This window comes from Dicentrarchus labrax, unplaced genomic scaffold, assembly GCF_905237075.1.
Source record: "Dicentrarchus labrax unplaced genomic scaffold, dlabrax2021, whole genome shotgun sequence".
NCBI lineage: Eukaryota > Metazoa > Chordata > Actinopteri > Moronidae > Dicentrarchus > Dicentrarchus labrax.
Window position 1 is genome coordinate 15,009 of NW_026136990.1, and position 14,358 is coordinate 29,366.

Consider the following 14,358-nt stretch of genomic DNA (forward strand, 5'->3'; position numbering starts at 1 on the left):
GGACCTTGAGGGTGCTGTTGGGCCAGTGACTGGGATGGTGGAAGGGTTGGAGCCCCGCCCTGATGTGGATGACTGTCGTGCCGGTTCCCCGTCCCCTGGGGGGAATTTGGTTTTGGATGAGACGTTGGAGAGCCAAAGACGGGGACCGACCCGCCATCCCAGTACCCCCCAGAAGATCAAGAAATGGGTGTTGAAGGTGAATGAGCCGGTGGTGATATTGGGGGACTCCAACCTTTCCAGGATCCCTAAACACGGTTACCCATCGGTCCAAATTGACAGCTTTCCCGGGGCCCAGATCCACCACCTCAGGGGAGTCTTGAATAAGTTGAATCCTTGCACCAAGACCCAACGAGTGATATTGTCAGTGGGATTAAATAATTGTTTGAGACAAAATCTGATGGAGACGATGAAAAAACAGCTACAACAACTAATGGCAATGGCACGGAAAAGTTTTCCAAATGCCCAAATCATCTATCCTCAGATACATCTCTCTAAACAACTCCCACGCACAGTGCAAACACTCATTGGGGAAATGAACAGCCACATCAGAAAAACATACAGAACACTTGATTTGCTTGATGATAGTGTTTTTAAAGTCCACTCACATGACCCAGTTCATTGGACATCGGAAACTGCTAAAAACATTCTAAAAACTTGGATGGAACAACTAAACTAGCGTCGGGGGCACCGAGATCACTCACCCCGATGTTGAAAACATACAATCAAACATTTTAAATTTATCACTCCTTTTTACATTGAGCGAGACGGAAAAAGAACTGTTGGAGAAAGGACTGTTTTTCATCCCGACCCCACTGGAAGTGGATAGGGATGATTTAAAGCGAGACTTACACCGTTATCATAGGACCCTTAAATTGTTACACCATTTCGACTATGCTACAGACTCGACCCCGGATCCATTTAGGAGCTCCTCTGGATGGGAACCGCATTGGACTTCCCTGCCGGAACCCATCCAGGGGCTAGTGGAGGAGGATGGCCGGGGCCTTGAGAGACTGAGCATAGCAGAGGAAAAAGACAATTTGTCATGTCCACAGAGAAGAGCACTGAACAAACTCAAACAGAACCAGGATATAGTGATAAAACCAGCTGACAAGGGATCAAAGATAGTGATTTTAGACAGGACCCAGTATCTACTGGAGGCTCAGAGACAATTGAATAACACTCTGCATTATCAACCACTTTCTCACACATTACAGCAGGAAACCCAGAGGGAGATTAGAGAATTGGTGACAAGATTATATGAGGGAAAATACATCACGGCCAAACAAAGAAATTACTTATTTGGACCAGATACACCTCGACCACGTAAATTCTATCTTCTCCCAAAGATCCATAAGGATCCAGAGACGTGGCCTGTCCCACATCAAATCCCCTCTGGGCGCCCGATTGTGTCAGACTGTGGGAGTGAGTCATATGCAGTATCAGAGTACATAGATCACTATCTTAATCCCTTGTCACAACAACATCCAAGTTACATCAAGGATACATATGAATTCATCAATAAGATCAAAATGATGAGGATTCCTCCTGGTTCAGTGCTCTTCTCTGTGGACATTGACTCTTTGTACACTAACATCAACACACAAATGGGTCTGAAAACGGTCAGAGAGACCTTCAACAAATACCCGGACCAGAAAAGGCCGGATGATTTGCTCCTCCAGCTCTTGGAATTGAGCCTGACTAAAAATGACTTTGAGTTTGACGAGAAGATATATCTGCAGGTACATGGAACAGCAATGGGAAAGAAGTTTGCCCCAGCCTACGCTAATATATACATGGCGAGCTGGGAGCAAACTGTCTTTCCCAAGTGCCCAAAATTGCCCTTGATTTACCTCAGATATCTAGATGATATTTTTGGGATTTGGTCTTACTCAGAGTCAGAATTTTTGGAGTTCATCAGCATTTTAAATAACCACCACAGCACCATTACAGTCAAGTTCGATCTTCAACCAGAAAAGCTGGCGTTTCTGGACACGCAGGTGTTTTTTATCAGAGATCAGACGGAGGAATGGAAACTGGGTACAAGAGTGTTCTTCAAGCCAACAGATACGCATGCTCTTTTGCATAAAGACAGCTATCACCCTCGTCATACTTTTCGGGGAATTGTGAAATCACAATTGATACGATTTAACAGGATATGTACGAGAGTAGAGGACGCTGAAAAGGCAACAAGAACACTCTTTAAAGTACTCAGAACCCGGGGTTATAGTAGATCCTTCCTCCGTCTGATCAAAACAGAAACGCAAGGTGTGCAAAACAGGGTGGCTTTGGAGAACAAGGGGGAAAGAAAAATCATCCCCTTTGTTACCACTTTCTCTGCCACATCCCTGAGATTGAACACATTGATTAAAACGAACTTCACAAGACTACAAAATGTTGCTGAACCGCTGATGGACTTCAAAATTATCTCGGCTTTTAGGAGGAATAAAAATCTGAAGGATCTTTTGGTCCATGCATCGCTCAAAAACAAGAAAACAACTAACAGCTCTGAAAAACACTTTCGGCCAATCAAATACATTTTAAACAGACATTCAGGTATAGGTTCTCCTATTGTCCACCAACTGGACCTGAAATCTAAGAATTTGGTGTATGTGATTAAGTGCGATGTTTGTCATAAACTATATGTTGGACAAACCCAAAATGAACTTTCAAAACGCCTTAAACAACACCTGTATTGTATTGGTCGAGAGGATAAAATTTCAGAGTTGTACACACACTTTAGGAATCATGATGTTGCTAATTTATTTATATCAGGTTTGGAAATGAGACAGAATTGGTCAGAGGGACAGAGACTTGTTGCTGAGAGAAGATGGATACAGAGATTAAAAACTTTTGTACCCCATGGGTTAAATGAAATTTAGAATATACACCAAAGATACGCTAAAAACTTTATTAAAAACGCGTGATGAGTGTAATTTGGATTGAATCATGTTTTAAAAGCCTAGGCGGGCATTGTCTAGTTAAAAAACCTCTTTTTTCAGACAGTGAAAAACAACAAAAGGCAAAACAGATAAAAACCAAAGAACTAAAATAACTGAATCATGGGTTTGATATTTGGAGGACCAGAGGAGGATCCCATTTATATAGGGGTTTTTTTGTTGCATGTTGTATTTTCTTTGCATGTTTTTGTCTTTTTGATTTATATATGTCTTTTGTATATAATTTTGATATGGCACTTATTGTTTTGGCACTTGTGGTGGTGATCCAACTCTGGTCCAACAATAACAAAAACAAAAAAACAAAAACACAAAAACAACAAAATAAAACCACTGTCCCTTCTCAAATCAGAATTATAGAGGCTAAAAGAAATAAGAGGGAGCAAAGAAAACACTAAAAGGCCCAGGATACCAGCAATGGTAACCTGGACCAGAAAAAAACATACACCAATTAGGTGTAATTGAAACATAAAAGGAGAAAGGGACTAAACACTTAAGTGGCTGCGTGCCCGTGCCTTCCTTCAACTAACTAGTTGAATTCTAAAAATCTTTTCTAAAAACCTAACCCTAACCCTAACCCTAACCCTAACCCTTAACCCTAACCCTAACCCTAACCCTAACCCTAACCCCTAACCCTAACCATGACCCATCCATTAAAATAAAACACGTAGTTGACAAAAGGACTATCGACTTTCTTGACACAACTGTTTACATAGGACCCTCGTACGAACTGACCCAAACACTGGACATTAAAGTTTATTTTAAGACCACTGACACACACGCCTTATTATTCAAAAACAGCTTTCATCCACGACATACATTTAAAGGCATTGTGAAGTCACAGTTGCTAAGGTTTTACAGAATCTGCACGCAGGAAGAGGAATTCCGTGTAGCAGTGAACACCCTTTTAAGGCCCTTCGGGACAGGGGATATTCTAGGAGCTTCCTGAGATATTGTCTTCGTACTTTTCAAACTCAAAAACCGAGAGACACTAAAGACATGATTCCACTGGTCACAAACTTTTCAACAATAAGTACAGGTTTAAATAGAACATTCAAAAACAACTACAAAACCTTCATGGAGGACACAGGCCTACTGCAGAATCACAAAATCATTTCCGCATATCGCAGGAATAAAAGTCTTATGGATCTGCTAGTACGTGCTCAATTAAAACCTATTACACAGACTAGAGCACGGCCTGCTCCACCGTACTTCTCACAGCTTAAATACATACGTTGTAAATCAAATAGGATGATTTTTGAGATCCCACAGGGCTTTAGCCCAATAACTAGCAATTGTGTGTACGTCATCTATTGTTCAATATGTAAAATACAGTATGTTGGAGAGACAAGGAACTCGATCAGAACCAGAATGTGGCAGCATAAGTATAACATATTGAATAAAAAGGAAACAGGAACACCACTGGTACGTCACTTCCTGCTGCACGGCTGGCCAGCGGCACGAGTGTCAGGACTGCAGCACAATGCATCATGGACAAATATGGACAGAAGGAAAGAGGAAAGAAGATGGATTCATTCTTTAAACACTATAGAACCATCTGGCTTGAATATAAAATATAACTAGAGGTTAAATTAAGTATTTACAACTTTAAGTGAGGGTTGGAGGCCCAGGAATGGCGTCCTTTTGTAGTTTTCCTCTCTTTTTCCTGTTTCTCTCCCCTCCATGTTTGATCCTAATGTCTGTTTTTCTCCCTTGTCTCTGTGTCTGCCATGTTTGTGTTTATTCGTGGTGTGTATAGTCAACCCTAACCTCTCCTGTGCCTTTCTCTAACCCTAACCTCTCCTGTGCCTTTCTCTAACCCTAACCTTCCCCCCCTTGCCTAAACCTAAGACTCTCACCCCTAAGCTGGCCTGTGACCTTTGACCGCTCACAATAAAAATTAAAGGCAGAGCCTCTGGCCCCTAAGGACAGGCCTGCTTAGTATAGTTGTCAGTCTGGACACAAAACACAAATTATAAATAGTTTTTTTAGTCATTTAGTATTAAAATTAGTTTAAAAAGACTTTACACTGATAAATAGTTATAAATATTAATCATATAAACTTAATAAATACATAGACAAAATCTTAGGTTAAATTACACTCATAATAGTTTAAAATAGGTCCAGCCCATATTTAGAATAAATAGACAACTTAATTCATGATTTGACAGTAAAATACTTAATAAATAACACTTATCTTCAAAATTAATAATTTATATTTAACCCCTAACATAGACAAACAATTCATAAAGTAAAATACTAATTAGATTTATTAAAAAGCAAAAACAAATCTGTCCAACTAACACACAATCAAAAAGTGCTTTTATTTTGGTAACACGAACTTCCAATCAGCAGTTCGGAGGAGGGTATAAAAGGAGGAAAGGAGACACACAGGCTCACTCCTGCTCTGACTACGGTACAGACAACAGCTCTGCCAGTCACATGCAAAAGATACCTCTCACTCTAAGAACTTTCAAATTTTACAAAGTGTGCCTTCGCCTGAAGAAGACCGCAAAGGTCGAAACGTTGCGCACAGGCACACACTAATTAGGAAAATCCTTTAAATATTAAAATTTACTTTTAGGCTTAAGACACTTTTTGTCTCTCTTTAAGTTTCACTTTTGGTTTTGGATTTTGATTTTTTTTGTTGAGCTTATTATATAAATACATTAGTTTAGCAATAAATATATACAAACTATAATTAATTAAATACACCGCTCGTCAAGAGCCCATCAGAGGGCCACAGTGTGGTGTATAAGGAGGATTATTATTTAAATACACCGCTTAACTGTCCATCAGAAAATTGGATCACTCATAGAGGATCATGGGATACAATAATGATGAAGACTGGCATACAGTCAGACATGGCAGACGTCAGGGCCGCTCTCGGGAGCAAAGACAGTACACAAACAATACGGCCTACGCAGGAAAGAGAGCGTACTGGGTGATGGACCGCGCATCTCCAAACCCTCGTTACAGGAGGGGCGGACTCAGTCCCAATATCCTAACCGGCCAGTGCCTCCTCAAGGCCGCTCGTATCCTGCTAGGCCTCCACATGACCCCAGAGGTCGTTCATATGCTGACGTGGTTAAACATGGCCACCACAAAACACAATCAGGGAATGCTAACACAGTGTTCCAACAGAGAAATGTCACCAAGCACCAGAGGGGGGTTGCTGTTACATCCAGAGATCAAAACACAGCACCAACAGACCCAAAGTTTGGGCGGCTGGTTCGACAGTTACATAAAATCATCAAAACAGTGCACCACTACCAGAATGTAGCCATAGAACAGGAAAAACCGGCTCCTAAGATGATCACCAGAATGGTGTACAACTTGGCCAATATGATCAAGCCGGCTTGTCCAAATGCAGACACGGCTGACTTAATTGTGGGGAATGCTCAGAATTGGGGCCACACCACTATGCAAATCCTGCAAGAACATTACAAGGCAGTTCTGGACCAACTCTTAACAGATCTTAAGAGCGATCATGTTACAGAGTGGACAGATGCCTTCAATGTAGCGGCAAAGTGGGCACATGAAAAACCTTCCACATTTAAGCCAGGAGGTCATAGACCACGCAAAAGCTCTCGTTTCCTCACTGGGAGACGGGACACAGGACACAGGAAGGAAAGAAAGTCCAAGACAGGACCCAGACAAAGACCGAGACAGAGACCGGGGACAAGAGCAGACAGACCGAACGGTACCAACACAACAACAAACACCACCACCACCACCGCCACGACATACACAACCACAGACTGAGACAACGGAGAAACACAAAACTCCACAGAACACACAAACAAATGAAACAGGGGGAGACTCTGTTCTACGTGCACAAACGGAGGAAATAGAGAAAGAGAGACAGAGCCAAGATGGCGCTCAGTTTCCCGCTCTGCAGACCCCACAGAGGGAAGTGCCTAGGCCACAGAGATCACGTAGGACATTTGAAAGCCGAAACCCATGTGTTGTGACAGAAAACAATGCAGCGTGTGCAATTGAAGTAGTAGCACAAGTTTTGCCTGTTAGAACGCCTAAAGTACCACCAAGGGTTACACGAGCGGTTGATTCACTGTTGACGGACGGTTCGACTAACGTGGCAGACGAGACTCCCAGCCTGACACCAATACCTAGGCCCACAGAGCCTGAGTTGGGTTCTCCAGGTGAGCAGGATGCCACGGATCGGTCGAACACGTCCGAGCAACGGGAAGAGCAACTTAGCTCGGGCCAGGTCAACACTTCTACTCCAAAGCAGCACCTGTACAGAGTTAAAAGACACATTAACACAGATAGAAAGATGACAGATTGGAACCTTACTGTGTGGAAGAAGTGGCTCGTAATTGGGGATTCCAACCTTTCACGCATTCCGGGCCATACGCTCTCGGATTTGCAGGTGGAGAGTTATCCAGGAGCCAATTTCAGACACGCAGAGTCCATTCTATCTAAAGCGTCCACGTTGGTTTGTGTGGAGAAGGTGGTTTTGTCCTTTGGTCTCAACAGTCGAGGACAAAAGGCAAAAGAGACAGCAATAAAACAAATGCAGGCAGCATTAAGGATGGCTAAAAAGAAATTTCCTTACGCTGAGTTATGGATCCCCCTCATTAACTTTTCTCATACTCTAACGGCTCCAGAGAAGCTTTGTCTCCAAAAGATCAACGCTCACATACAGAAAAACATGCCATACATTCCGCTGTTGTCGGAAAGCGAATTCGAGACAGAGAGTGACTCAGTGCATTGGTCCAGGGCAACAGCCAGATCTATGCTACGACACTGGTGCAACTATTTAAACTCAAGGACCCCTTAAGTCCACAAGTGGAAGGGGAAAAGAGTAGGGTGCCGCTGACATCACAAAATGTGGTAAATCTGTACGGAGCGTTTAAACCAACAGAGGCCCAACTGAATCTCCTGAACAGAGGGTTAACCTTTGTACCAACCCTGGATGTACATAAAAATCAACAAATACAATTGGAACTGGACCTACAAAACTATCACCGAAAGCTTAAATTAGGAATTTTCTTTAAAAACACAGCACAAAGTAGGCCAACGCCATTCACATTTCCATCTAACTGGACTCCTCCTATGTCTGATTTGCCTAAAGAATTACACTCATTGATTGACAAAGATTACGATAATTTCAAACATGATTATAAGTGGCATAAAGAAGACGCAAACTTATCACAGGAGGAAGTAACAGCATTAAGAGAACTTATGCATAACAAGCAGATAGTCATCAAGCCCGCTGACAAGGGCAGCGCTATTGTCATCCTAAGCAGGGAACAGTACATCACCGAGGTCCAACGCCAATTGCGGGATAGTGTATATTACAAAAAATTAAAAGACCCCATCTTTCCAGAATCAATTCCGTTGGTACACGAAATTTTGAATAGGTTATACAAGAAAAAATACATTAATGCAAAACAGAAGCGTTATTTAAAAGGGGAAGGCCCTCCCAGAGAAAGGAGATTCTACATTCTGCCCAAAATCCACAAACCTCCAGAAAAATGGAGTGTTCCATACCAAGTACCTCCAGGACGACCAATAGTTTCAGACTGCAGTAGTGAAACATATCACACTGCAGAGTTTATAACTCATTTTTTAACTCCCTTGTCCACAAAGCATCCGGCATATGTAAAAGACACATATCATTTCATTGAAATTGTAAAAGGACTAAAAATTCCACCTAATTCGTTGTTGTTTACTATGGATGTAGAAAGTCTATATACAAATATTGATATACCTGCAGGATTGCAGGCGGTCCAAAAGGCATTCAACAAATATCCGGATGATTTGAGGCCTGACAGGGAGTTACTGCAGCTACTGGAAATAAATCTAACTAAAAATGATTTTGAGTTCAATGGCGAATACTTCTTACAGATCAAAGGAACCGCAATGGGAAAGAGATTTGCGCCAGCATACGCCAATATATTTATGGCGAACTGGGAAGAAGAAGTACTAGCATTATGTAGCATTAAGCCATTCCACTACTTGAGGTACTTGGATGATGTGTGGGGAGTATGGACCAATTCCATAGAAGAGTTTGAAAAGTTTGTTGACACCTTAAATAACCATGACCCATCCATTAAAATAAAACACGTAGTTGACAAAAGGACTATCGACTTTCTTGACACAACTGTTTACATAGGACCCTCGTACGAACTGACCCAAACACTGGACATTAAAGTTTATTTTAAGACCACTGACACACACGCCTTATTATTCAAAAACAGCTTTCATCCACGACATACATTTAAAGGCATTGTGAAGTCACAGTTGCTAAGGTTTTACAGAATCTGCACGCAGGAAGAGGAATTCCGTGTAGCAGTGAACACCCTTTTTAAGGCCCTTCGGGACAGGGGATATTCTAGGAGCTTCCTGAGATATTGTCTTCGTACTTTTCAAACTCAAAAACCGAGAGACACTAAAGACATGATTCCACTGGTCACAAACTTTTCAACAATAAGTACAGGTTTAAATAGAACATTCAAAAACAACTACAAAACCTTCATGGAGGACACAGGCCTACTGCAGAATCACAAAATCATTTCCGCATATCGCAGGAATAAAAGTCTTATGGATCTGCTAGTACGTGCTCAATTAAAACCTATTACACAGACTAGAGCACGGCCTGCTCCACCGTACTTCTCACAGCTTAAATACATACGTTGTAAATCAAATAGGATGATTTTTGAGATCCCACAGGGCTTTAGCCCAATAACTAGCAATTGTGTGTACGTCATCTATTGTTCAATATGTAAAATACAGTATGTTGGAGAGACAAGGAACTCGATCAGAACCAGAATGTGGCAGCATAAGTATAACATATTGAATAAAAAGGAAACAGGAACACCACTGGTACGTCACTTCCTGCTGCACGGCTGGCCAGCGGCACGAGTGTCAGGACTGCAGCACAATGCATCATGGACAAATATGGACAGAAGGAAAGAGGAAAGAAGATGGATTCATTCTTTAAACACTATAGAACCATCTGGCTTGAATATAAAATATAACTAGAGGTTAAATTAAGTATTTACAACTTTAAGTGAGGGTTGGAGGCCCAGGAATGGCGTCCTTTTGTAGTTTTCCTCTCTTTTTCCTGTTTCTCTCCCCTCCATGTTTGATCCTAATGTCTGTTTTTCTCCCTTGTCTCTGTGTCTGCCATGTTTGTGTTTATTCGTGGTGTGTATAGTCAACCCTAACCTCTCCTGTGCCTTTCTCTAACCCTAACCTCTCCTGTGCCTTTCTCTAACCCTAACCTTCCCCCCCTTGCCTAAACCTAAGACTCTCACCCCTAAGCTGGCCTGTGACCTTTGACCGCTCACAATAAAAATTAAAGGCAGAGCCTCTGGCCCCTAAGGACAGGCCTGCTTAGTATAGTTGTCAGTCTGGACACAAAACACAAATTATAAATAGTTTTTTTAGTCATTTAGTATTAAAATTAGTTTAAAAAGACTTTACACTGATAAATAGTTATAAATATTAATCATATAAACTTAATAAATACATAGACAAAATCTTAGGTTAAATTACACTCATAATAGTTTAAAATAGGTCCAGCCCATATTTAGAATAAATAGACAACTTAATTCATGATTTGACAGTAAAATACTTAATAAATAACACTTATCTTCAAAATTAATAATTTATATTTAACCCCTAACATAGACAAACAATTCATAAAGTAAAATACTAATTAGATTTATTAAAAAGCAAAAACAAATCTGTCCAACTAACACACAATCAAAAAGTGCTTTTATTTTGGTAACACGAACTTCCAATCAGCAGTTCGGAGGAGGGTATAAAAGGAGGAAAGGAGACACACAGGCTCACTCCTGCTCTGACTACGGTACAGACAACAGCTCTGCCAGTCACATGCAAAAGATACCTCTCACTCTAAGAACTTTCAAATTTTACAAAGTGTGCCTTCGCCTGAAGAAGACCGCAAAGGTCGAAACGTTGCGCACAGGCACACACTAATTAGGAAAATCCTTTAAATATTAAAATTTACTTTTAGGCTTAAGACACTTTTTGTCTCTCTTTAAGTTTCACTTTTGGTTTTGGATTTTGATTTTTTTTTGTTGAGCTTATTATATAAATACATTAGTTTAGCAATAAATATATACAAACTATAATTAATTAAATACACCGCTCGTCAAGAGCCCATCAGAGGGCCACAGTGTGGTGTATAAGGAGGATTATTATTTAAATACACCGCTTAACTGTCCATCAGAAAATTGGATCACTCATAGAGGATCATGGGATACAATAATGATGAAGACTGGCATACAGTCAGACATGGCAGACGTCAGGGCCGCTCTCGGGAGCAAAGACAGTACACAAACAATACGGCCTACGCAGGAAAGAGAGCGTACTGGGTGATGGACCGCGCATCTCCAAACCCTCGTTACAGGAGGGGGCGGACTCAGTCCCAATATCCTAACCCTAACCCTAACCCTAACCCTAACCCTAACCCCTAACCCTAACTTATTTTGCCTCACGAACCTGTTAAGTGTGCCTGCGCCTGAAGAAGACCCACGCGGTCGAAACGTTGCACACAGGCACACGCTAATTAGAGAATCCTTTTACAAAATTTAAAAAGTTTTTTCATTTTATTTTATTTTTAGAATTTTTTTTCTTCTTTCTTTCTTCTCTCCTCATCTGCTTTCTTAGGAAAGCTTTTCTCTCTTCTTTCTCTCTTTTTTCATTTAAATAAATTAGATTAAATAGTCCATTAAATAAATATTAAAATCATCATTATACATATCTCACTTATAATTATTTAAATACACCGCCTAATTGACCCATCAAACCTTGGGAGTGGTGTATTAAAAGAAGTGTTGACTTTAAATTGATCAAAATTAGACAAATCAGTATAAAAAATAAAAAAATAAAAATAACATGTTTTCTCAGAGTGATGGAGACTGGCAATTGGTCAGAAGAGGAAGACGACAGGGGCGCTCCCATGAGCAAACAAACAAACCATACTATGGGAATCACCCAGGAGCGAGAGCGGACTGGGGGACGGACCGTGCACCCCCTCACCCTCGTCCTGCGAGGGGGGAGGACTCAGTTCCATAACCTAACCCACCAAACACCTAACCCTAAAAAATCAAGGAAAATTTTCAACAAAAAATCATTGATCCAGGACTCCTAAATAACCACAGGTTCATAGCAGCCTATAGGAAAAACAAAAACCTCCAGGACTATCTGGTGACAGCCAAAATTAAGCCCCTATCGACCTCAAAACCCAGAGGCTATGGCCAATTTTTCAAACATGCCACCTGGATCCACAGCCATGTCAATAAAACAGTCCATAAGACTATGGCATGTGGAAATCCACACTCCAAAAATTGCGTGTATCTTATTTCATGTCTCATGTGCGGCCTACAGTATGTGGGCGAGACCAGAAACACGCTCTTACAGCGGTTCACCCAACACCGCTACAACATCCAGAGGCGGAGGGAAACCCACACGCCTCTGGTCAGCCATTTTCTGGCCCATGGATGGTCGTCTGTCCGGGCCACGATCATCCAGATGGACCCCAGCTGGAACGCCACACAGAGAACCCGAGCTGAAAGGACATGGATAAGAAAATTAGAAACATTACACCCCAAAGGCCTCAACCTCAAATAAGAGCTTTCCTGATCTGGAGCAGGATGGCCCGTGCATGGAGCCTCGACACCGCTGCGCGGTGCCGAGACTCATCCACTTTCTCTATCCTAACCGGCCAGCGCCTCCTGCTCTTTGGAGAGGGTCTGCCACCCACCATGAGTTGACCTTTGAACCATTAATTGGAGATGTACTATTTTAATTTGACAAGTTTTCACTGTTCTATTTGTCCATAATCTTTAACGAGCAAGGGAGCAACGTAGCACATGAGGAGGCAGCTGAGGCTCCTACCTCTTATTGACCCCTGACCCTGACCTTAACCCCTAACCCTAACCACTACCTGAACTGAATCCCTAACCCTAACCACCCCCCAGGACACCTAACCTTAACCCCAAATACTCCTAAACCCCTACCAGGCTAAACTAAGCCACACCTAACCCCTGCCATATCAATTGGATTTAAAGAGAGAAAGGAGGAAAAAAGGAGACATGACAAAAATAAATGGACAGGTAAATTGGAAACTGAGGGATAACACAAAAAGGGAAATGATGGTTAATAACATAATAATTCCTACCTGAAAAAACACAATACTTACCTGAAAAGGAAAAAACAACTACCTAATACTCACCTTATACCTACCCGGAAAAAATATAATACTTACCTGGAAAAAGAGAAAAAAACTATCTAAAAATCACCTGCAAATCCTCCATAGACACTCCCTGGGTTTGCAAGGGGCCCACACACTCATCTGAAAAGGAAAAAAAGGACAAACAAATTTCAAGGGTCTTTATTTATTTATTTATTTATGTATTACATGGTAATAACCCATTTATAGGGGCATAATTAGTGGAATATTGGTAATATTAATTTTCTAAAGGGACTTTTCACGGGGAGGGGGACAACAGGGGATTTGACAGTTGGAATAAACACGTGACGACTTGCAGCTGGCAACCCCTGGCCCCCCACTCACCCCCCCTCTTGTCTATAAATACCCAGCCTGCCCACTCCTCAGTCCCACTTGCTTCTCACAGCTCGAGCACACTACATGGAAGAATAGAGACAGAGAACACTCACTCTACAACACTTTTACAACCACAGAACAAGCTAACCTGAAGAAGGTCTATCTTTAGACCGAAACGTCGTTTAAAGCTTGTTCAAATCCTCAATTTAAATATTCTCATTTTTTTTATTTTTCATTTTTTTTTTCCTACCCCTTTTTATTTTCCCACGGCCCAGAATGCGTGGTGAGAACAGGGAAGAGGACTGGACGGTGGTTTCCTACCGGCGTGACCGCTACAGGCAGCCCCGGGGGGAAAGGCCCAGACCCCGCTCAGCCCAGTACCGCTCCCGCCAACGCTACCAGGCCACAGGGCAGCGTCCCAGCTATGCCTCTGTTGTTAGAGGACATGGACGGAGGGACGACTACCCACAACGCTACCGTTCCACGGAGCATGGCCATAGGCCACAATTTTTTGAAAATCCGGGAAGCCGCAGGGCCCCGTACAACCAACCTGCAAGACACAACACAACATGGAACACAGGGAGAAACACATGGAACACAGGGAGAAACACATGGAATTCAGGGAGAAACACAGGGAGAAATACAGGAAACACAGGGAGAAACACATGGAACACAGGGAGAAATACAGGAAACACAGGGAGAAACACATGGAACACAGGGAGAAATACAGGATACACAGGGAGAAACACATGGAACACAGGGAGAAACACAGATAACACAGGGAGAAATACAGGGGAAACAGGGAGAAACACAGGCAACACAGGGAGGAATACAAGC

The 14,358-nt window shown here is 42.0% G+C and overlaps 1 long non-coding RNA gene across 1 annotated transcript; it reads right to left on the minus strand.

Moving 5' to 3' along the window:
- Nucleotides 1-12,254: 12,254 nt before the first annotated feature.
- On the minus strand, nt 12,255-13,861 carry LOC127361001 (uncharacterized). Its single transcript, XR_007884006.1, has 3 exons — nt 13,843-13,861; nt 13,531-13,601; nt 12,255-13,308 (listed from the first exon to the last, which is right to left on the minus strand). It is a non-coding gene; the product is annotated as an uncharacterized LOC127361001 (long non-coding RNA).
- Nucleotides 13,862-14,358: the final 497 nt, after the last annotated feature.